This window comes from Macaca thibetana, unplaced genomic scaffold (genome assembly GCF_024542745.1).
Source record: "Macaca thibetana thibetana isolate TM-01 unplaced genomic scaffold, ASM2454274v1 unplaced_scaffolds241, whole genome shotgun sequence".
NCBI lineage: Eukaryota > Metazoa > Chordata > Mammalia > Primates > Cercopithecidae > Macaca > Macaca thibetana.
In genome coordinates this window covers 292-24,185 of record NW_026089030.1, presented here as the reverse complement: position 1 = coordinate 24,185, position 23,894 = coordinate 292, and the positions used below count along the sequence as shown (strand labels likewise).

General features: G+C 46.4%; 1 long non-coding RNA gene across 1 annotated transcript; it reads right to left on the bottom strand.

The window, feature by feature from the left end:
* Positions 1–3,199: 3,199 nt before the first annotated feature.
* Positions 3,200–23,605, bottom strand: LOC126947408 (uncharacterized). The gene is made up of 3 exons (XR_007723064.1): positions 23,116–23,605; positions 22,812–23,005; positions 3,200–3,211 (listed from the first exon to the last, which is right to left on the bottom strand). It is a non-coding gene; the product is annotated as an uncharacterized LOC126947408 (long non-coding RNA).
* Between the last annotated feature and the right edge of the window lie 289 nt (positions 23,606–23,894).

Sequence of the window (23,894 nt, the reverse complement as noted above, 5' to 3'; positions counted from 1 at the left end):
GACTCTGTCTCAAAAACAAAACAAAACAAAACAAAACAAAACCTCACTGCAGCTTCTACTTCGGTTCTGGTTCTTTCTTTCTCTGGGATCATAAGCCTTGGGGGAAACCGGCTGCTGTGTCACAAGCAGGCCTGTGGAAAGGTCCAGGTGACAAGGAAGTGAAGCTGGGGCCAGACAATAAGAAGATGAAGCCTCTTCCAACAGCCACGTGGGGGATTCTTGTGTCTTGTGAATCCCCAGCCCCATTTGAGTCCTCAGAAGATAAAGCCCGGATGACAACTAGACTGCAACGTTGTGAGAGGCCCTGAGCCAGAAGCACTCAGAGAAACGGCTCCTGGATTCCTGACCACTAGAAACTGTGGGACATGATAAATATTTGTTGATTTGAGTTGCTAAGTTTTAAGTGACTTGTTATGCAGCAGTAGATAACTAATACACCTTCACAAGAGAGGATGAATCATTGAACTTTTTCATTTGCTCTAAATTGATTATAAGATATTAAACATGTCATTTGCTTTTAATATTTAAGAAGAATTTTCATGACTATATAAGATCTATTTGATTATCATTAACAATGATCTATTTTTTTTTTTTTTTTTTTTTTTTTTTTACCTTCAATTTGTATGTTCTATTCAAACACAAAAGGAAGATCCAGGCTATGCTAGGCTGATTTATGATGACACCTCAATAACTACCCTTGGTTACTCACGTTACCCCAGTTACTCAGTTGACACTAATGCAGGTGCTGCTGTGAAGGGGTTTTGCAGATAGATTTCAGGTCCCCAGTCAGTTGACTTGAAGATGGGGATTATCCTGCTTGGACTGTCCTAATCAGGTAAGCTCTGAAAAGGACTGGGTTCTTCCTGAGAACAGAGACTCACAGTGTAGAGGGGTTCAGTGTGAGGGGTTTCCTCCACTGTGGGCTTTGAAAATGGAGGGATCATGGGGAAAGAACACTGGTGGCCAATAGGAATTAGAGGCCCTCCCCACTGTCTACTCTGATAGCGTGAAGGAAACAGGGACCTTAGTCCTACAATTACCAGAAACCAAATTCTGCCAACGAGCTCTATATAAGATTGGGGGAGAATCCCAATCTTAAGATGAGCGTACAGCTTTGCAAAACCCTGAACAAAGAATCTCTCACACTAGGCCTGGATTTCTGATGAAGGAAATGTAGACAAATAAATGGGTGCTCTTTTAAGCCACTAAGTTTGTGGTAATTGGTTATGTACTAATAGAAAATTAATAAACAGATTCAACAGCTAAACATATGACACTTTCTCCATTGGAATGAATTTATGAACTGATATTCATAGTAGTTGCATAAAACCAAATGTTTCCTAACTTGCTTTGCATTTTTCATTTTGTGATTTTTGTGTGATGCAATTTTTAACACAATCATATTTCATTCATTCAAGAAAATTAACTTAGTGCCTACTATGTGCCAGATATGCTTTTATATTCTGCAGACACAACTTTGATCAAAACAACCCAAAGCCTCTGTGCTTGTGCCTTCCCATTCTAGAGGCTTCTTGAGAGTGAGATGGAGCCATTGGAGGGTTTTAAGTGAAGAAATGACACAATCTGACTCACATTAGCAGAATTGCTGACCACTGTGGGGGAAACAGTCATAAGCAGCAAGCGAGGGGACAGAGCTAGGGCCACAATTCAGTAGTGACAGGGTAATAGAGACTAAGGGGAGAGGAGGGCCTGATGGGTGACAGGGACAGAGAGAAGGGCTGGAGAAGCAGGAGGTGAAGTAAAGGAACAGAGAGAAAGAATTCTAAAGCAATAGAATTCTCAGACTTAAACATAGTGTTTTATGGGTTTTTAATCCATTTATCTGCAGAGCCTGGCACAGTGTTACTTGCACCTTGGTCTTTAATACATTCTGTGGGGCTGTCTAAAAACTAATTGCCTCCTTATGATAAACAGGTTAGAAAAGAATACCAAGTGTCCCAATAAAATATGCACATAGCTTAGATGTGAATAATTCATAAATATAGGCAGGTGCATGGGATGGCCATTGTGGCTCATGCCTGTAATACCAGCATTTTGGGAGGCTGAGGCGGGAGGATCACTTGAGCTCAGGACTTCAAGACTAGCCAGAGCAACATAGGGAGACCTCATTTCCACAAATATTTTTTTAGAAATATTAGCCAGGGTTGGTGGCACAAGCCTGTGGTGGCAGCTACTTGGTAGGCTGAAATAGGAGCATTGATTGTGTGAGCCCAGGAGGTCGAGGCTTCAGTGAGTCATAAGCGTGGCACTGCACTCCAGCCAGGGCAACAGAGTGATACTCGGTCTAAAAATAACTAACTAACTAACTAACTAAATAAATAAATAATAAATAAATAAATAAATAAATAAAGGCATTGCATGAGCACCGGTGAAGGGCACTTTGGCTGCATTGAGCACTTGCAATTTTGAGGTGATTAAATTCTGTCCAGGCTCCTGGTTGCAACACACGGTAACACATCGTGCTTTGTGTTGAGATGTCCTGGACTCGCACACACAAACTCAGGGCTATGAAATAAAGATAATTTAAAAATACAACAGACCAGAGTCACAGATACACAATCTGGGAAAGTAAAACTTAACTTTGTGAGTCTAATTGCAATGCGTTTAGACACATTTATATATGATGGGGCCAAAGATCACCTCTTTTACAAATTAGATTCATGATCATTCAGTAGTTACCAAGATTGTGCTACCCGCTGTAGCACAATCGGAGAGGCACCCGAGGCTGCTGCGAGACCAGCGGAGGTCCTCGACCCCACAAGAGCCCCAGGCGCCTATACCGGATTCCATTTTCAGTTCAGGCCCAAATCCCCGGGGGTTGGTCGAGGCGGAGGCGGGGCTCAGTGGCCTGGGCTGACCGCGGTCACTGGGAATGGGTCTCACACCCTCCATTGTATACACAACTGCGACCTGGACCCGGACTGGAGCCTCCTCCGCGGGGATGAAATTAACCTACGACTGCGCCAGTTACCTCCTCATAAACCAGCAACTGCGCTCTTGGACAGCACCGGACAAGGCGGCTCAGATGCTCTGGCGGAGAAACATGCAGAGCTGCTCAAAACCTACCTGCAGGGAAGGTGGGCCGAACGGCTCAGCAAAGGCCTTAAGAATGGGAAGGAGACGCTGCAGTGCGCGGGTACCAGCGGCCGCGGGGCGCCTCCCTGATCTCCTGCAGATCTGCCCGAGTCACCTTCCAAAAGAAGGGGAGGAAAATGGGACCAACGCTAAAACATCCCTCTCCCTCTTGTCCTGAGGAGGAAGAGTCCTCCTGGGTTTCCAGATCCTATACCAGAGAGTGACTGAGGGCCCGCCCTGCACTCTGGGACAATAAAGGATGAAGTTTCTGAGGGAGAGGAGGGGAAGACAATCCCTGGAATACTGATCAGCTGTCCCCTTTGTCCCCACAGCAGCCTTGGGCACCAGGAATTTTCCTCTCAGGCCTTGTTCTCTGCCTCACACTCAGTCTGTATTTGTGGGTCTGATTCCAGCTCTTTTAAGTCCCTCTGCCTCTGCTCAGGTCAGGACCAGAAATCTCTGTTCCGGCCTCAGACACTAGAACTTTCCAAGGAATAGGAGATTTCCCCAGGTGCCTGTCCAGACTGGTGTCTGAGTTGCTCCCTTCCCCACTTCAGGTGTCCCATCAATTCTCAGGATGGTCCCATGAGGTGGAATGTCCCATGAGAATGCAAAGTGCCTGAATGTTCTGACTCTTCCCCTCAGAACCCCAAAAGACACACATGACCCACCACCCCATCTCCAACCATGAGGCCACCCTGAGGTGCTGGGCCCTGGGCTTCTGCCCTGTGGAGATCACACTGACCCAGTAGCGGGATGGGGAGGACCAAATGTAGGATGCAGTTTATGGAGACCAGAGCTGCAGGGTACAGAACCTTCCAGAAGTGGGCAGCTGTGGTGGTGTCTTCTGGAGAGGAGCAGAGATACACATGCCATGTGCAGCACAAGGCGCTGCCAAGCCCCTCACCCTGAGGTGGGTAAGGAGGGGGATGAGGGGTCACGTCTCTTCTCACGGGAAGCAGGAGTCCTTCTGGAGCCCTTCAGCAAGGTCAGGGTTGGAGGCCTGATGGTCAGGGCCCCTCACGTTCCCCTCCTTTCCCAGAGCCGTCTTCCCAGCCCACCATCCCCATCTTGGGCATTGTTACTGTCCTGGTTGTTCTTGGTGCTGTGGTCACTGGAGCTGTGGTCACTGCTGTGATGTGGAGGAATAAGAGCCCAGCCCAGGTAGGAAAGGGGTGAGCTCCGAGTTTTCTTCTTCCATTGGTGGATTCCCAGCCCCAGAAAGGAGTTGGCTTGTATTCTGCCTAGTTGTGAGGCACCATCTCTGTGCCTCTATCAACACTTCCTCTTTTGTAAAGAACTTGTGAAAATGAAGGACACATTTATCACCTTCATTGGAGTCATGGGAACCTGACTCCCAGCAGTCACAGGTCAGGGGAAGGTACCCTCATGGGACAGACCTCACTAGGACAATTAGTCCAGTTTCAACACATCCTCTTACCTAGGGTTTCCTAATCCTGACCTGGGTCTACAGTCACAGTTCTGGAAACTCCTCTGGGATCTCATGGCCCTGCCTCCTCCCTGGCCTCTCACAGTTTGTTTTCTTTTCCACAGATGGAAAAGGAGGCAACCATGCTCAGGCTTCATGTAAGTGTGGTAGGGGTGGGAGAGTGATGCCTGAGATCCTTGGGATAGTGTAGACAAGAGCCCATGGGGGAGCTCACCCACCCCACAATTCCTCCTTTAGTCACATCACCTGTGCGCTCTGAATAGATTTTGTTTTTGTTGCACCCCAAACAGGGACAGTACCCAGGGCTCTGATGTGTCTCTCAAGGCTTGTAAAAGTGACATATTAGAGGACCTGAAGTGAAAGAGGAGTTGGGGCAGAGGGGATACAGTTAGAATTTGGAGTCTTTGATTTGCTATTCTTGAGGGTGTGGTGGGCTGTTCAGTGTCACCATTTACTATGACTGACCTAAATTTGTTCATGACTATTTTTTTTTTCTAAGACTGCCTTGTGAGGGACTGAGATGCAAGATTTGTTCATGCCTCCCCTTTGTGACTTCAAGAGCCTCTGGCTTCTCTTTCTGCCAAGGCGTCTGAATGTGTCTACATTCCTGGTACCATGTGAGAAGAGGGGAGACCAGCCCACCCTCATGTCCACCATGACCCCTGATATTGTTTGGATCTGTGTCCCCACCCAAATCTCATGTTCACTTGTAATCTCTAAGGTTGGAGGTGGCACCTCAGGGAGGTGATTGGCTCATGAGGATGGATCCTTCATGAATGGTTTAGAACCATCTCTTTGGTGCTGTTCTTGTGATAGTTCTCACAACATCTGGTGTTTAAAAGTGTGTGGTACCTCCCTGCTCTCTCTTCCTCCTACTCCAGGCTTGTAAGTCATGCCTGCTTCCCCTTAACCTTACAGCATGATTGAAAGTTTCCTGAGACCCTCTCATAAGTTGAGCAGATGCCAGAATCATACTTTCATACAGCCTGCAGAACCGTGAGCCAATTTAAACCTTCTGTCTTTACAAATTGTCTAGTCTTAGGTATTTCTTCATAATAGTTGAGAATGAATAATTCAGAAAATTGGTACTAGGAGTTGGGTACTGCAATAAAGGTAGCTAAAAATGTGAAAATGTCTTTGGAACTGGGTTACAGGTAGAGGCTGGAATAGTTTGGAGAGTTTAGAAGACACGAAAATGGGGGAAAACTTGGAACTTCCTAGAGGTTTGTTAAATTGTTGTGACCAAAATGCTGACAGTGATATGGACAATAGAGTCCAGGCTGATGAGGTCTCAGATGGAGATGAGGAACTTACTGGGACCTAACTGGGACCTAGAGGGAAAGGTCACCTTTTGTTATGCATTGGCAAATAACTTGGAGGCATTGTGCCCCTCCCTAGGGATCTGTGGAACTTTGAACTTGAGAGTGATGATTAAGGGTATCTGATAGAAGAAATTTCTAAGCAGCATAGCCTTCAATATTTGGCCTGGCTGTTTGTCCTAGCCTATGCACATATGTGTGAGCAAAGAAATGATCTGAAACTGGAACTGATATTTAAAGGGGAAATTTAATATCCAGGACAATTCCTAATGGAGTTGCAGGAGCAGGACCCCCGCCAGGACTACTAAATGGTAGAGTCACTGGTAATGTGCAAGCTGAGCTTGGAAAAGCCATAGGCATTCAATTTTCACCCATGAGAGCAGCTATATGGGTTATGTTCAGCAAAGCCAAGGATGTGGGGCTGCAAATGGCATTGTGAGCCCACCACTTGCACCAGTGTGCTCAGGAGTCAAGATATAGAGTCAAAGGAGAATATTTTAGAGCTTTAAGTTTTAACATCTTCCATGATGAGTTTCAGCCTTGTGAGGACACTGCATTCATTTCTTTTGGCCCATTTATTCCTTTTGGAATGGAAATGTATAAGAAATGTCCCTTCCACTCTTGTATTAATATTTTAGAAGTAAATAACATTTTTAAAACACAGGCTCACAGCTATAGAGATTTACCTTGAGTCTCAGATGAGACTTTGGAATTTTGAGTTGATGCTGGAACAACCTAGCACATTTGGGACAACTGGAAAATTATTGTATTTTGCAATGGGAGAAAAACATGAGCTCTGACTGGCTAGGGACAGGATGTAATGATATAAATATTTACCCCCTGATACCTCATGTTAAAATCTGACCCCCAATGTTGGACGTGGGGCCTAATGGGTGCTGTTTGGGTCATGGGGGCCAATCTTTTATGAATAAAGAGCTACTGTCCTCTCTCGTGAGTGAATAAATTGTTACTCTTTTAGTTTCCAAGAGAGCTAGTTGTTAAAAAGAGCCTGGCAACTTCTTACACTCTCTGTTCCTCTCTTACCATGTGATCTCTGCACATACCAGCTCCCCTTTGCCTTCTCCCCCTCCTTACCCACCTCAGGGTGAGGGGCTCTGGCAGCCCCTCGTGCTGCACATGGCATGTGTATCTCTGCTCCTCTCCAGAAGACACCACCACAGCTACCCACTTCTGGAAGGTTCTGTACCCTGCAGGTCTGGTCTCCATAAACTGCATCCTACATTTGGTCCTCCCCATCCTGCTACTGGGTCAGTGTGATCTCCACAGGGCAGAAGTGGGAGCAGTCTCAGGCCCTCACCAAATGCTCAAACATTTCCAGACATCAAAATGCCAAGCCACATGAAACTTGTTTATATAAATTAGTCAGTGTCAGACATTTCTTTGTAGCAATACAAAATGGAATAAGACAGCACTCTCATCACAGGTATGTGTCTCTGGCAGCCAGCCCCCATTCTCAAGATATCCAGGGTCCACTCAGCCATGAGTCCTCTCATCAATATTCTAATTCTTATCACTCAAGAGATTCTAAGGTTTTTAGGAGAAACCACGGACAAAGACTAAATGTTTTTCTTATAACTCAGATTACTCACTTTTCTTTGACCACATATCTTTTATAGGAAAAGGATTACAAAAGTAAAGAGGTATTGGCATATTAACAGAGCATCATTCAGTCATTCAAAATTAGAACAGTCTATCATCCTCTTGTATGACTATGTCTCCCAGAATGAAGTCACTCATGTTTGCAGACACCACTCAACCTTACCGGGTTCCAAAAACAAGAGTGGTCTCAGGGACATATGGCTTCACTCTTTTAGGCACCCAGTATTATTGATCTAAGAGACAATATCTTCTCTTCCTCACAGCACGTTCGAGGAGTTAAGCTAATATTGAATTTTACTCATTTCATAACCCTTCAATTTGTTCACTTAACCCTCAGTCACTATTCCTCCTTCTGTCCCTTTATATCAATCTTTTCCAGTTTTAGAGGTGACATCAGGTTTGGCTGCTGTGCTGGCCTAGACTGCAGGCAGCAATAGTATCCTAGCATGTCTTCCCTCAGTCTACTCTTGGTCATAGAGGGTAGGTTATGTAGGTAGGGAACTAGTGGGGGCCATCTGACCACCAGGCTATATAGCTCTATTTAGTGTTAATCCTGACTTTGCCAAATGAAGCGAAGGCATAGCACAATCTTGGAGTTGCTTGGGAATTCTTACATAAAGGTGTAAAATTATAGTTATGGTTTTTGGCTTAAAGATAATTCCTGTTTCTGGTACTTTTATTTGCATCCCTATTCCTGGTACCACTGCATCACATATGAAAAAAGAAATTTGAGGTGAAGTGTAGTCATTATTCCAGCATCCTCTCCCCTTCAGAAGATTTGTATGTATAGTCATAACAGCATCATCTTGATTCTTCAGGTAAAAGAGAGGGAGTTACCTAGTGGAGTCACTCTTGCAGCCCCACCCATGTTGACAGTGAGCATGTTCATGGAGATATAAAAGCTAGTCCTTCATCTTTATATTGCCCAACAATTAGATTCACAGTTTTTAGACAAACAATGCTTCAATTAACTATTTCAATTTTCTATCAAAGTTTTCTTCTGAGGAGGACATGTCCCCGTACATTGTTGGTTGTTTGAGGCTGTAAAGTGTGTTTTCTTGCATAAAGAAATGGGACTCAGCAGTCCAAATTGGTGCAAACTCTTTTTTTCTGGTTCTTTTATAGCCCTTGAAGCACTGACATCTACCCCTGATTGAGCATAGCCCAGTCCAGAGTCAGTGACTTTCCTGTCAAGATCCACTGGCAGTTCCTCTGGGGTTGCTGGCACCAGTCTGGCTTGCCAGCTATGTATGATCAAAGCCTTCCCACTAGAGAATCTGTCACAGAGCCATCTGTTGCCTCTGTCTGTTTTCTTGACCAACAGTCAAAACAGAGATTATGAGAAATGAGATAAATTACCAAAATTGTGAACAAAAGAGAGATTATCACTAGTGGCCCTTTAGAAATTAAAAAGCATTGAAGTGAATACTCTGAAAAACCTGAAGTCAATAAATTAGACCACTTAGATAAAATGGACAGATTCATACAAAGATAGAAATTGCCGAAAACTGACTCAAAAATAACTAGAAAGCCTGAAAGAAGGAAAAACAAAAAATAATAAAGTATTGCTGTTTTACCTGGCCTAAAAAGCCCATCCGTCAACCTTCAGTCCTTTGGCCTAAGTTTTGCTCAAATAAGGACTGCGTATGCCAAGCTTTAATTCTCTATGTGAATGATAAAACCCCATCTTCTCAAGAGGAGATGGGTTATGCTGTTTGTTGGAAGAGTGAATTGACCCCCGTTTTCCTCCTTGAAGAGAAATAAAAAGAGCATAGTAAAGAGCTCTCACCCAGTGAAAAGCCCTGGGATCCCCTAATACATTTGCCCTCCGCCCTATACATCTCACGAAGTAGAGGACAGGGAGATCGGGGGCAAAAGGAAGAGTGGAGGAAAAGGATTTCAGAGATAATGAAGGAGCTAAACCCAATGCTCCCTTAAATCCTTATCCAAACTTAAGGAAAGAATTAGAACAATGTAAGAAGGACAAACCTGACAAAAGCAAGCAATGGGGAAAGGATTCCCTATTTAATAAATGGTGTTGGGAAAATTGGCTAGCCAAACGCAGAAAACTGAAACTGGAGCCCCCTCCATACACCTTATACAACAATCAACTCAAGATGGATTAAAGACTTAAACATAAGACCTAAAACCACAAAAACCCTAGAAGAAAACCTAGGCAATACCATTCAGGACATAGGCATGGGCAAAGACTTCATGACTAAAACACAAAAAGCAATGGTAACAAAAGCCAAAATTGACAAATGGGGTCTAATTAAACTAAAGAGCTTCTGCACAGCAAAAGAAACTATCATCAGAGTGAACAAGCCACCTACAGAATGGGAGAAAATTTTTGCAATCTGTCCATCTGACAAAGGGCTAATATCCAGAATCTACAACAAACTTAATTTACATGAAAAAAAACAAACAACTCCATCAAAAAGTGGACGAAGGATATGAAAAGACACTTCTCAAAAGAAGACATTTATGCAGTCAACAAATGTATAAAAAAGCTCATAGTCATTTATCATTAGAGAAATGCAAATCAAAACCAATGAGATACCATGTCACTCCAGTTAGAATGGCAATCATTAAAAAAGCAGGAAACAACAGATGCTGGAGAGGGTGTGGAGAAATAGAAACGCTTTTACACTGTTGGTGGGAGTGTAAATTAGGTCAACCATTGTGGAAGATAATGTGGCAATTCCTCAAGGATCTAGAACCAGAAATACCATTTGACCCAGCAATCCCACTACTGAGTATATACCCAAAGGATTATAAACATTTTACTATAAAGATACATGCACACATATGTTTATTGCAACACTGTTCACAATAGCAAAGACTTGGAACCAATCCAAATGCCCATCAATGATAGACTAGATAAAGAAAATGTGGCACATATACACCATGGAATACTATGCAGCCATAAAAAGGAAGAGTTCATGTCCTTTGCAGGGACATGGATGAAGCTGGAAACCATCATTCTCAGGAAACCCTCAGCTATGTGTTCTCAGGGTCTCTCTCTGAGAGACCCACAAGAACAGAAAACCAAACGCCGCACGTTCTCACTCATAAATGGGAGCTGAACAATGAGAACACGTGGACACGGGGAGGGAAACATCACACACCAGGGCCTGTCTGGGGGTAGGGGGGCTTAGGGGAGGGATAGCATTAGGAGAAATACCTAATGTAGATGATGAGTTGATGGGTGCAGCAAACCATCCTGGCATGTGTATACCTATATAACAAACCTACATGTTCTGCACATGTATCCCAGAGCTTAAAGTATAAAAATAATAATAATAATGGGTTTGTAAATGTGCCTTTAACAAGTACTGAGGTTAGGAATTTTAAAAAGGAAATGAGGCCACTCTTGGAAGATCCCCTCAGTTTAGTAGAGCAGCTAGATCAGATTTTAGAACCCAATTTTTATACTTGGGCTGAGATAATTCAATCATGAATATTCTGTTTACCAGGAAAGACAGGGGAACAATTAGAAGGGCAGCCAGAATCATTTGGGAGAGACAGCAGCATCCTCCTGGGTAAGGAGTCCTGCCAGCTAAGCAGAAATTCCCAAATGCAGATCCTGGATGGGATAATAATGACCCCGGGGATCGGGTCCAAATACAAGACCTTAGGGAGCTAATAATTAGAGGGATTACACAGTCCACTCCTAGGACACAAAATGTCCCAAAAGCATTCGAGATCCAACAACAAGAAGAGGAGACTCCCTCTGCATTTCTGCAGAGGCTCAGGGATCAAGTGGAAAAATATTCAGGATTAAATCCAGAAGACCCAGTAGGGCAAGGCCTTTTAAAGGTTAATTTTGTAACTAAAAGCTGACCTAATATTACTAAGAAACTGCAAAAGATTAATGGATGGAATAAAAAAACAATTAAGGAAATACTGAGGGAAGCTCAGAAAGTTTGTGTGTATGTGTATGTGTGTGTGCGTGTGAGAGAAAGAGAGAGAGAGAGAGAGTTAAGCTGCTATATCTGAAGGAAGAGAGAGCCAGTGGCACAGCTGTGTGTGGCAACTGGCTTCTAAAAAGTGTTGATAAAGGTTACTGCTGAGTCATTTCCGCAGAGCTGCCTGTTTTTGCAGACAGACGAGGGGAGCCAGGGCACAGCATGGCTCGGCTCATGCCCAGAGAGAGAAAGAGGAAGAAACTGAGTGTGAGAGAGAAAGGAAACAGGGGATGACAGAGAGAGAATAGAAGAGGAAAATTAGTGAGAGAGACTAAAAGAGACAGAGATCAAAGAGAAACACAGAAAGTAAAACTGGGGAGACAAATAATGTAAAAGGAAAAAAGAGTACACGACGAAGTGAGAGAATGCGGAGAGGTTGGCAGGGCTGGGGGAAGTTTCTGGGGGGTTAAGCAACAAGGAGTTGCAAGGAAAGGGTGCATGCAGTGCAACCACTGAGGAAGGACAGAGCCTGGGAACTGGGGGATGTAAGGGAGAAAGGGATGTGGAAGAGTTTAGGATCAGGCTGCTTGAGGTGTAATGGGTTGCCTACAGCAAAAACTAGATGGCTGTTTGTCAGGAGGTGGTCAAAAGGATTCAAGTTATGGAAGAGTAAATGAATAAGATGACATTAAGGTTTTGTTGTTGTTTTACTGAGAGGCTGTAAGGCCACCAGGGGCAGTTAGCTGTCAGGAAGGCTGCAGAAGAGCTGGGGACGCTACATAAGGAGAATCAGCACTAGGGTTGTAAACTCAAATGACTACAGGGTCAGCAAACAATAAAAAGGAGGGCTGCAGGGCTGGGTGGGAACTGTGGCAGCTGCTCAGCTGTTCTCACAGTGCCGGTACTGCGTTGCCAGATTGTCTGCTTTGTCAGAGGACAAAATTCTGACTTTTTATGTAAAACATAACTTTTAAATACTGATAATCAGTTCAAATAACTCAAAAACCCAACACAGGCAAAAGAGGATGTCAGTTTGCAATCCCTGAAGTAGAGAGAGTTCATGCTGGGGAAAAGTCTGCCAAAATGCTTCAAGGAGTCATGTATAAAAGTTCTGTTTCCCAGAGCCTAGGGCTGGGCCAGGGAAGGGTCCTTGCAGCCCAGGAGGAGGAAAAGCAGTAAGTCCCCTCCCAGGGCGGGACAAACTGGAGACATTTTGCAGTTGCTGGGTCACCAGTGGGGGTTGCATGAAACACAAACAGGGCAGCTCTAGGCCTGCCAGGGAGAGGAATGGTGCCTTTGAAGCAAAAAAAAAAAAAAAAAAAAAAAAAAAAAAAAGGAAGGGAGGGCGGAGCCAGAAATGCCTTTGCTAATGAGAGTGCCCATCAGGGAAGGCGCCACAGGCTGGCAGCTCTTCAAACCAGCAGCTGTTGGCCCAAAGCCAAACCCAGCAGGGCCGGGCCAAGGGCACTCTGGGATGCCAGCTGGTCAGTCTCTTGCCCTCCCCAAGTTCCTCCTGGGGTCCATGGACCCTGGGGAGGTTCCTAAACTAACGCCAACCGGTTTCTTATGAAAAGGAGAGGAGAATAAGAAGGTGTCAGACCATAACTGTTTAGAGATCATAGAGTATCAAACTCAAGTTAGTAGCAAACCTTAAAGAAACTCTGCTACATAATGGGATGAGGTTGTTTGTGAATGGGACATCCTGAGAAATAAATGGTAAAGGACACAATGGTTGTGCTGTCATTAATAAAAACAAACAATCCTTACGTGAAAAAGGTAAATTACTCAATAACTGGTCAGCCCAAACCTGTAAATTATATGCTCTTAACCAGACCCTAAAGCTCCTAGAAGACCAAGGAAACACTATATATACTAATTCACAATATGCCTATAAAGTAGTACACACCTTTGAAAAAATCTGGACAGAGCAGGGACTAGTCAATAGCAGGGCAAAAGAATTGGTACGTGGGGAACAAGTTTTAGAAAGCCTCCTGCTTCCAGCAGAGACAGCCATAGTTCATGCACATGGCCATCAGAAAGGAAACACTATGGAAGCTGTAGGGAACAGACTTGTAGATAAGGCTGCTAAGTAAGTCTCCCTGGAGGAAAAATTTAAACTGTTCAGCTCAGATATCCCTAAGGTGATATTAAAACCCCAATTTTCAAAAGAGGAGGAAAAGCTAGGCAAGATAGGAGCCACTCATACTAAGAATGGAAGGTGAGTGCTCCCTGATGGGAGGGAAATAATAAATAAACCCATAATAAAAAAATCGAATGTCTATATTGCATAAGGGAAGTCATTGGGGTCCCCAGGCCATGTGTGATGAAATACTAAAGAATTATGGGTGTATAGAAATGTATACCCTTGCTAAACAAGTGTGTGGCAATTGTGTGAACTCCCAGGAAAGGAAACCACTTCGGTTAAAAGAAATTGTAACTCAAACCCCACCCCTTGAGTTCACAGTTCACCATTTCCAGCCAGGCAACTCAGTGCTAATTAAGACTTGGAAAGAAGACAAGCTCCACCCAAGCTGGGAAGGTCCCTGTCAAGTGAGACAGCTGTACAAACAGCTGATCGGGGCGGACACGTTACACTCGGGTCAAGAAACTGGTTAAAAAAAAAAAAAAACAGAAGGAAGGTAAATTGGAAATGTATAGATCACCTAAGAAACCCTTTAAGCTAATTCTAAGGAAAACCTAAAAGGAAGCTATACGCAGGCTCCAACACTGGCGGCTGCTATGGTTAGAATTAATCCTAACACAAGGGGTGAAAGGAAACCTAAGTATTGTATAGGAACCACACACCACCTAACTGTAAAAATTTAAAATGCAATCCTATATTAATTACCATAAAGAACCCAGCTACTCTAAACCAGAAAACTTGAAGGTATAAAATAAAAATAAATATCTCAAAAAGCAATCTCCATGGAACAGTTAGATTTTAGGTTAGTCACCAACTCTACCCCAAGCCCACCCAGAATTACTGTAACTCCCGGTCCCATTAACTTCCTTTAACCCACCAAACAATAACCCTAAGAGAGTAAAAACAATTAAAATAACTGACTTAAGGCAGACTTTAAAAATTAAAACAGGATATAGAGACATAAATGCCTGGGTTAAATGGGTGAAATTTTCAGCACAAGCCCTCAATAAAAGTAACTGTTATGCGTGCGCCGCTGTCAACCTCAGGCACAGGTGGTCCCATTTCCCCTTGGATGGGATACTAATCCCAAAGGAATGCATTGCATGTTGGCTGTATACCAAGACGAGGATGCATGGGGAAATAAGACTTGTAAAATCTGTCATTGCTCTTTCCCACTTTGCAGAGATCAGATCCTAAAGCAATCCCCTCGTTCTCTATAGGGAGTATAAATCACTCCTGTTGCCCCTCTAGACAGAAGATGAAGCTCGATAAACCCATGGGAAAACTCTCAACCTGCACCCACATCCTAAATATCACTGGGAACCCAGAATGAGGCAACCACTCATCGGGAAAGGGACCCTCCGTAACTTGTTACTGTCCAGTTGGACCGGGACTTGTGCTTTAGTACAATTGGCCATTCCGTTCACCCTGGCATTCCACAAAATAGCTAAAAATACACATGGTCATCGAGATCAGAGAAATTTAGCAATTCATTTTAACCCATATATATACACATATATATATATACACACACACGTGCACATACATATATATATGTATATATATACACACACACACATACACACACACACATACACACAAGGCTTCTGGATCAGGGGATGAAAACTTTGTATATCTATCTATCTATTCATCTATCTATCCATCTATCTATCTATCTATCTATCTATCTATCTATCTATCTATCTAAACTCCATAGGAGTACCTAGAAGACAGCCTAATAAATTCAAAGCATGAAATCAAATACCTGCTGGATTTGAGTGAGCACTTTTCTGGTGGTCAACTATTAACAAGAATGTAAATTGGATTAATTACATGTCTTATAATCAGCAAAGATTCATCAATTACACTCCAAATGCCCTTAAGGGAGAAACCAGATAACTAAAGGCCACTAGCTAAATGGCTTGGGAAAACAGAATTGCACTGGAGATAATATTAGCAGAGAAACGTGGTACATGCGATATGCTGGGCAGAAAATGTGACACTTTCATTCACAACAATGCTGCCTCAAATGGAACCATCATAAAGGGACTGCAGGGACTAACAACTCTAGTCAATGAGCTGGCAGAAAACACAGGAGTAAATGACCCTTTTACTAACTGGTTAGAAGGTTGGTTTGAAAAATGGAAAGGAATGGTAGCTTCAGTTCTTACATCTCTCATAAGACCCCTAAGGCTGGGGTCTTAACAGCCACAGGATGTTGTGTCATCCCTTGTGTGAAGGGCTTAACACAAAGGTTAATCAAAGTAGCTATTAATAAACAAATGCCGCTAATGTCCCAACAGAATGACTTACTATTATTAAAAGTCAAACTAAACTCCTCCTCCTATAATGAAGAAAGTAAAAACTTCCAGATATCTAAGTGAAAATAAGACCAAAAAGGGTAAAAAGAAAAAGAGGAGGGAACTGTAAAAAATAACCTACATGTGATGGCTCATTTTCATAAGTTCCTTAGAACATGTTTAAGCAGGCCCCATGGAAATAAAGAGATAAAGAAGCAAAATGTACTAAGCCACAATCCCCTCCTTCCTGCTTTCCCTTTGACCCAGTGTCCAGGAGCTTATTGGTCGGGGCCCCTTCAATGACCCCCCTCCCCACCTCACCAAAGAATTTAGTTTGGGCTAGCTTGCCGTCACCCAAGTGCAGCCACTACAGCCATAAGTCAAATGCCAAAAGAGTCCTGAGACAGTCACCAGGCATTATGGGCTGCAACAAAATGCAGCAAAAAGACCCTGAAGAACATACTTGAAATCTTAATCCAACTACCAATAGGTGATGCCCAGGAAGACTGTAACCCCATAGTATTCAGCTAATGAGGAATTGGGGGAGGGACTTGCACACTAGGGAATAAATTGTTTTTTGAAACTGTCCCAGGTGTGCCTGCACTCCAGACACCTGATCTTGCAAGACTGTCATTAAAAGTCTCTCTTTCGCTGTTCTCTGGGTCTCTGAGTCTGTTCTTTGGATTTGAATGGGTGAATTTCTTTCTCACAGGGGTGTAGATGGCAACGTGGCTCTCATTCCCCTCCCAAATACCCCAACTTTCATCGCCTGTTCCAGAAGCCTTGTCACCTACATGCCTATCTGTACAGAAGGTATGAGGGGACCCTACTGCCCAGCCAGGGACCTTCCCATCTCTAGCAGCTGTCCCCTTTTCTGACCTGGACCCGCTGCACCTGATATTGTCTTCTTCTTGTATCAAAGGACACAGAGAATAATACTACTAATAATAATACTAATGATGATGAAAGCAGCAACAGCAGCAACATATGGAATGGCTTGTCATCAACTCTGAAGCACCAGGGCCATCCCTGGAAAAAACGGCCTGTTACATACCGGGCACCCAAAGCCACAGTCGTTCCTGCTTCCCTGGCCTGATCCTCCTTATGTTGGAACCCTCAAGGGTGGTCCCAGGTTCACTAGAGGACACAAGGTGAGTGCTGTGATTCCTACTGTATCCGATGGAGCAGATGACCCTCTGCTCCTCTCCTTGGGGAATCCTGCAGGCCACCTCTGTCTGGTAGGTCCCACCCCATGGACAGAATACCCCCAGACTGCTGGGCATCCTGGCTCAAAGACGCCCCATCCTGACACCAGGTCAGAGAGATATTCTGGAGATAGAAGCCAGAGCCCAGCATATCAGGGTCATGTTGCCCTCCAGGGCCTCGCTGCAGGTCACATTCATGGTGGGGGAGGGGAGGCTGGAGAAGAAAGGGCAGAGACAATGAGGCACGTGGCCAACCCCTGCTCCCCTCTAATGGGGATGCAGGGAACAGGGCTGGTCCACTCCACTGTTCCAACTCTGGCAGAAGTCCTCATGGACCCCAGACCCTCTGCAAGTCTGTCCTCACCCTGGGGCCCAATTCCTCCAGGCTGGCAGGAGGATGGGCCTGGAGACTGTCTTTACGCTCTGTGATCCCTGCACTGATGCTGAGGAGGGGAAGGTCAGGCGTGGGCTCCTGGTACATGGGGTCAGAGGAAATCTTTGGGATGGGCAGGCTGGGAGGCAGATGGGGCAGCCTTGGCCCTGGGGCTTCCTCTCCTGCCTGACACCCACCCAGGTTCAGGTTTCTGTCAGAGGGCCCACTCCTTCCCCAGATTATGACACTGGACTCTTCAATCCTTGACCTGCTGTCTTTTTCCAGTGGCTCTAACAGGAGAGAAAAATCAGGATATAACACACCAACAGAAAACACATGCATCCATAGCACAAGGAGAGTTTCCCTGGATGAAGCTGGAGGTAGGGGTGACTCTAGTGGAATAGTGGAGAGGAAAGCCCCTACCCAGGCCAAGTACCTGTTCTCCTGACACCCACACAGGATTCCAGATGCACTGTAGTTTCTGCCCGAAGTCTGCCCATACAGGGCGGGAGTGTGTCTTGGCCTGCATAGCATCTTCCTTCTAGATATTTGTGATGTTCATAGCAAAGGTCTGAGCTCTGGAGGACTGGGATACTGTCCATTCCTGAGTCTCCAGGTTGAGAGAGAGGAAGAGCTACCCATAAGAGTAGGAATGCCTAAAGCCCCTGGTGCTGCTGGCTTCCTGATCTCACAAACCCTAATCTCCTGGAGGGAATGCAAGTCTACCCCCACCCAGCAGTGACTTCTCCATTCCAGTCCAAGTGAGGAACTCAGACCAGAGGGGACCCCTTGCTGGCCCTCCTCCATGCCTTTCTGTGTGGGCTGAGTGCTGGCTCACCTCCCGGCTGAGCTCCGCTGACCCCCATTCCTCACCCCTACCCCCAGCCAGATCCAGTGGGAACAGACAGGTCCCTGCTCTCTGCCCCCAGCTCTCCTGGAAAAGGCCTCTCCCATCACTCTTGCCCGCTGCCTACTCTCACCTCCTTTCTGGCCCTTGATATATGCCAGGGCCCTTCTGAGGTCCTGTCCGTTCTCTGTCAAGTCCTCAGTCTCTGTGTCCCAGGTCTCAGCTCCCAGAACCGCTTCTGCCCACTGTCCCCGGGACCCAGCCCTGCCTTTCTGCCTGTTGAAGAGCAGGAAGGGATCTGACCATCCAGATGTCCCTCAGCGAGAAACCCTGACTGCACAGATCCATCCCGGGACAGCACTGTGAGGTTGTAATGAAGACTGTGGGGCTCTGGGGAAGAGGAAACCACAGATGAAACTTCTTCCTGGAAGCGACTTTACATCGAAGTTAACACACAGGTCTGCGGTCCCGACCTTCCTGAGGAGGCAGGAAATGCACACAGGCAAAGGGACAAGAATGAGGATTTTAGATACAAGGAAAACTGGGAGGGCAGGAGGATGGAGGAGTGGACTGAGGAACGGAAGATGGGGGAATGGAGATGGCAAACATGTAGGCCAGGTGCCAAGGCGGGGCAGCCACAGGCCACCTAAGGGTATAGGGAGGAGGCCAAGGAGAGAGGCTGCCCTGCAGTGGTGAGGGAGGAGCATGAGGACAGTGGTGGAAGGAAGGTTTTGCCAGAGAAGAGGGTGGAAACAGGAAGGGACCCAGGCTCAGGGTGACCCATGACCAGCATGGCTGTGCTGCACAGGTGAGGGTGAGATGGAGTCGAGGGCCGCTGCCTTTGAGGAAGGCTCATCGTGGACAAGGTGGGAGTAAGGGAGGGTCAGTGCATCTTTTCAAGAAACAGTGCTAGGAACACTGGACGTTCACACACAAAAAGAAATGAAGTTGGACTCCTAACTTACACCACATATACAAGTTAACTCCAAATAAATCAAAGACCTATACTCAGGAACTAAAACTGAAAAGTTATTAGAATGAAACATTGGGAATAATCTTCATGACATAGGTTTTGACAACACATTTATGGATATAACACCAAAGCACAGACAACAAAGAAAAAATTGGTAGGTTGGACTCATCAAAATAAAAAAAAATTGAGCATTAAAAAACACAATCTGCAGAGTGAAAAAGCAGCCACCAGAATGGAAGAAAATATTTGCAAATCATATATCTAATAAAAGATTAATATCCAGAATACATAAAGAACTCCTATAACACAAACACAAGACTCAAAAAAACTGTGTAGGCAAAGAATTTGAATAGCCAATTCTCCAAAGAAGATATACAAATGGCCAATAGACACATGAAAATATGCTCAACATCAGTAGTTATTAGGGAAATGCAAATCAAAACCACAATGGGCTACTACTTCACACCAACTAGGATGGCTATAATCAAACACACACACACACACACACACACACACACACACACACACAGAGAGAGAGAGAAGAGAGAGAAACAGCAAGTTTGGCAAAGAGGTAGAGAAACTAGAATGTCTGTGTACTACATTGGGAAAGACAAAATGGGGCACCTGCTATGGAAATCAGTGTGTTGATTCCTCCAAAAACTAAACAATGAATTACCATATGATCCAGAAATTCTACAACTGGGTATTTACCCAAAAGAAATGAAAGCAGAACATTAAAAAGATATTTGAACACTCATGTTCATAGCAGCACAATTCCCAATAGCCAAATTCATAGAGACAGAAAGTAGAACAGTGGTTTCAGGGGCCAGGGGGAAGGAGGAATGGGGAGTTACTGTTTAATGGGCACAGAGTTTCAGGATGCACAAAAATGAGAATGTACTTAATGCCACTGAACTGTCCACTTTTAAATGGTGAAAATAGTGAAGTTTATATGTATATTTTACCACAATTAAACAACAAAATAAAATTGTCACAGTGTACCAAACAATAATTTAGAATTAGAAAGAGGTTGGGGTCCTGGTCAGAGAGAAAAAAACCAAGGCAGAGGTGAGATTCACGCCTGAGGAAGGGCCTTCAGAGGGGAGTGGTGCTGGAAGGGGAGCAGTCACACTCCAAAAGAGGGTTCAGGTTACAAAACCCTCACTGGAGGAAGGTGGTGCTGGGAGAAGGCCCAGAGGAGGAGACCACAGCCCACTATGTGGTAAGTGAAGATTTTGGATAAGTCTAGGAACTGAGAGCCCACTGGGGTCAAGGAACCAAGAGGATGAAGGTCAAGGAGCCCTTGGACCAGAGCCTGTGTTGGGTCTGGGTGGGGGTGAGGAGATGGGCAGGGCAAAGACTAAAGGATGGCATGAGCATGGAGTGGGGGTGACCCTGGGAGAACTTGGGGTAAAGTGAGAACAGGAAGGGAGGGGTTCTGTGGGGAGGGTGGGGTTTGGGGAAGGTGAGAACTTGCTGAGGGCCCAAGGCAGCTGGGCAAGAGGTGGGAGCAACACAAGGTCCCAAGGCGGAGAGGGGCAGAGGGACCAGGGAGCGATGGTCCCGCACCTGTGTGCTGCGGGGTGGGGTCCTCAAGAGGGTGAGGCTGAGGATGGAGTGGGGAAGGGGCCACCGTGAGGCAGGGCCCAGAGCAGGCACCTGCACTGGAGGGGAGGAAGCATCTGTGCTGCCCTGTGCCCTGCCTAAGGCCCAACTTTCATTAGCACCAGGGCTCCCCTCAAGTGGCCTGGAGGGAAGTGGGATGGAGGGAAGACCACGGGACAAAAGGCAGCACCAGAAAGTTAGGGTCAGGGACAGTTGGGAAGGGGGAGGCATAGGGCAGCACTGGGTGAAGGCTGCTTGTAGGAATGGCCCATAAGGGAGGCAAGAGGGACCTGCGGTGGCAGGGCAGGGAATGAGGGCAGAGGATATCCTACAAATAGATCAGAGAACTGCAGACAGAAAGGGGTAGCAGGAAGCAGGGAGGACAACAGGACCCAGGGGGCCCTGAGATGGGACAGGGAGGAGGTTGGAGGGAACCTGGTGTCCTTAGATCATTGGAGTCCACAGCAGCGGGGAGGGTTGCCAGAGAGGAAAGAACCCTGGGAAGGGCCGGCCAGGGGAGAATGAGCTGGGGATGGGCGAAGTCGCATGAAGAATCCTCTGCCCGGAGCCTGCAGACTCCAACCCCTCAGCTTGAGAGTCAGGAGCCCCACAGTCCTCACAGCAACAGGAAGCACCAGCTCCTGGTCCCGAAAAAAGGAGGGCCCCAACTCCAGGGACTGCGGCCCGCCCGGGAGCTGAGAACACGCGGACTCTAGGGAAAGGACAGGGCTTCAGGGACCCGAAAGTCGCTCCGAGCACCGGGAAATGTGGCTGCCTCTGCGGCAGAGCTGGAAGGGCCCTCGAATGCCATTCACAGGAACAGCCCGGGGACCCAGGGACGTCAGAAGGGCTGGTTTGTCCGAAAAGTGAGAGGAGGCGGAAGAGAGGTGAGGAGACCAAATGCAAGAAGAGACCAGAAAGTGCAGGGGGCGGGTGATGCGCGACCCCGAGGAGGACTGAAAAGAGACAAGAAAGCAGGGCTGAGGAGTGGCGGCAACCAGCCGCGTTCAGTTCCGCCACCCCCGACATCGCACCTGAGCCCCGACGCGACCGCAGAGCGCTCGCAGCGACACATTCGGACACCCCAGAAACGCCACGCCGCTCCCGCTCCGCCGAGGGCTGGAGCAATCCTGCCACCTCAGCCTCCTGAGTAGTTGGGACTATAGGCGAGTGCCACCACGCCCAACTGTCATTTACCATCTGGTACCAACCCCCATTAGACAATGAACCATCCATGATCAGGAACTGTGTCCCTTCCATCTTCGTCAGCCTTACGAACATTATTTTTTAAGCGGAACTCTACCTATGATTACTAACCATTTCCCAAGACCCCTAGCCTGCACTTTTCTGTAGATGAAAATGTCATACATCACAGAGTTTTAACAATTACTCAGTTTTCCCATCCACATTCACTGATTATTTATTTTGATCATCATAATTTATTGAGCACAGCAGGGACTGGGGTCCTGTCCCCACCTTAGAGGGATTATTTACACTGCTAAAGGTCACAAGGGTAGTGAGGGTAGAGAGGGAGACAGACCAAGCTCTCCTGACACTGGTCCCAAGCTCCTTCCCTCCACAGTGTCTACCCTCTCTCGAGGACTTTTTCTCCCTGTTCCAGTTCCAGCAAAGGGTCTTATTCAGCTAATCCCCCCAAAAGACTTTTAATACTTCAATGACGATAATAATAATAATAATAATAATAATAATATGCAAAGTTTGTTCCTACGCATTTAGAGGTGATCACGACAAGACGGGAAGCCAATCCCTCCCTTTTTGGGGTAGGGGAGGCCCTGATAATCTTGGACTTTGGGTGAGTCGCTCCCCAGGTCTAGGCCTGGCTGCCCTCCCCAAACAAATCTCCCAGGTCTTTTCTGTCCAAAGCCCTCCCCCTCTATCCCATCTCCAGCCTCTTCTCTTCAGGCCCATCAACGACGCTTTCACCCTCAGCACTTGCCTTAGATTCCTGGACTTACCAGCACACAGGTGATTTTCTCCTCGCAGACTTTAGGCGCCACTGCTGGGTCCGGAAAAGAAAGAGAAACGTCCCAGCACGGTCGCTTGTGTAACTCAGGACGAGGCTGCGCTGGGCGCCCGCGCGCGTTTTCAAGTCTGCGGCCCGGAGTTCACTGCGAGGACTGGGATCACCCGTCACCCCGCCCTGGTCTACGGAAAATGAAATGTGTTTACTGATATAGAAACGGAATAACGGCGCTGCGGGCTGGGGAGGGCGGAGCTGCCTTCAGGCTTCTGGTCTCCAGCTGCGGGTCACTCACACCTGCCGCTGTGAAATGCAGACCCGCGGGGCAGGAATTCCGAGTCCGGGCTGGAGCGCGATCTGGAATCTGACTCGCTTGAAACAGCACCGCGGTGGATTCGGAGCCCGGTGAGTAGGGAAATGCGCCTCAGTCCCTCCCACGGGCCGCCCACGGATTCCAGGATCCGAAAACGCTTCCTGCTGCTCCGTCTCCCCGGGAAGGCAGCGCCCGCCTCTGGGCCGTTCTGATGGAAAGGGGCTCCAGCCGTCCGAAGGAAAACCCACAACTAACAGGCCAGGAAAAAGCCTCCCAGGGTCCCGCCCCTTCAGTGAGGATCCTAATTTACTCCCCGAGTGTGGCCCCATCAAAGACTGGAGCGAAGGTCACTGAAATGATACAAGATCAGCGGGGCCCAGGGCGCTGCGGCTCACGGAATCCGGTGATAGCGCTGCCTCGCGTCCCTTCCCTGACCTGCCCCAGGCGGACGCGGTGACGTGTGTTGGCCTCCAGGCTGGAATACATGGGGATCGAAAGCAGAGAATGGAGAAAGGAGGGAAGAATGGGGGGGACGTTTCGAAGAAAGGAAGGGAGGGGGAGAAAAGGGGAGAGAAAAGGTGAAGGTGAGAATAATATTTGAAAGATGTAGTTTTATTATTTCTAACTTTTAATTTTGCCCTTTATCTAGTTTTGTTATTTATGAACATTTTTACCATAGCTTTTTTTTCTCTGTGTGTGAATCTGTAAATATATGGCTTATTATTCTTATTTCAGAGCCTGCGAGGTGGTCAAGCTGCAGA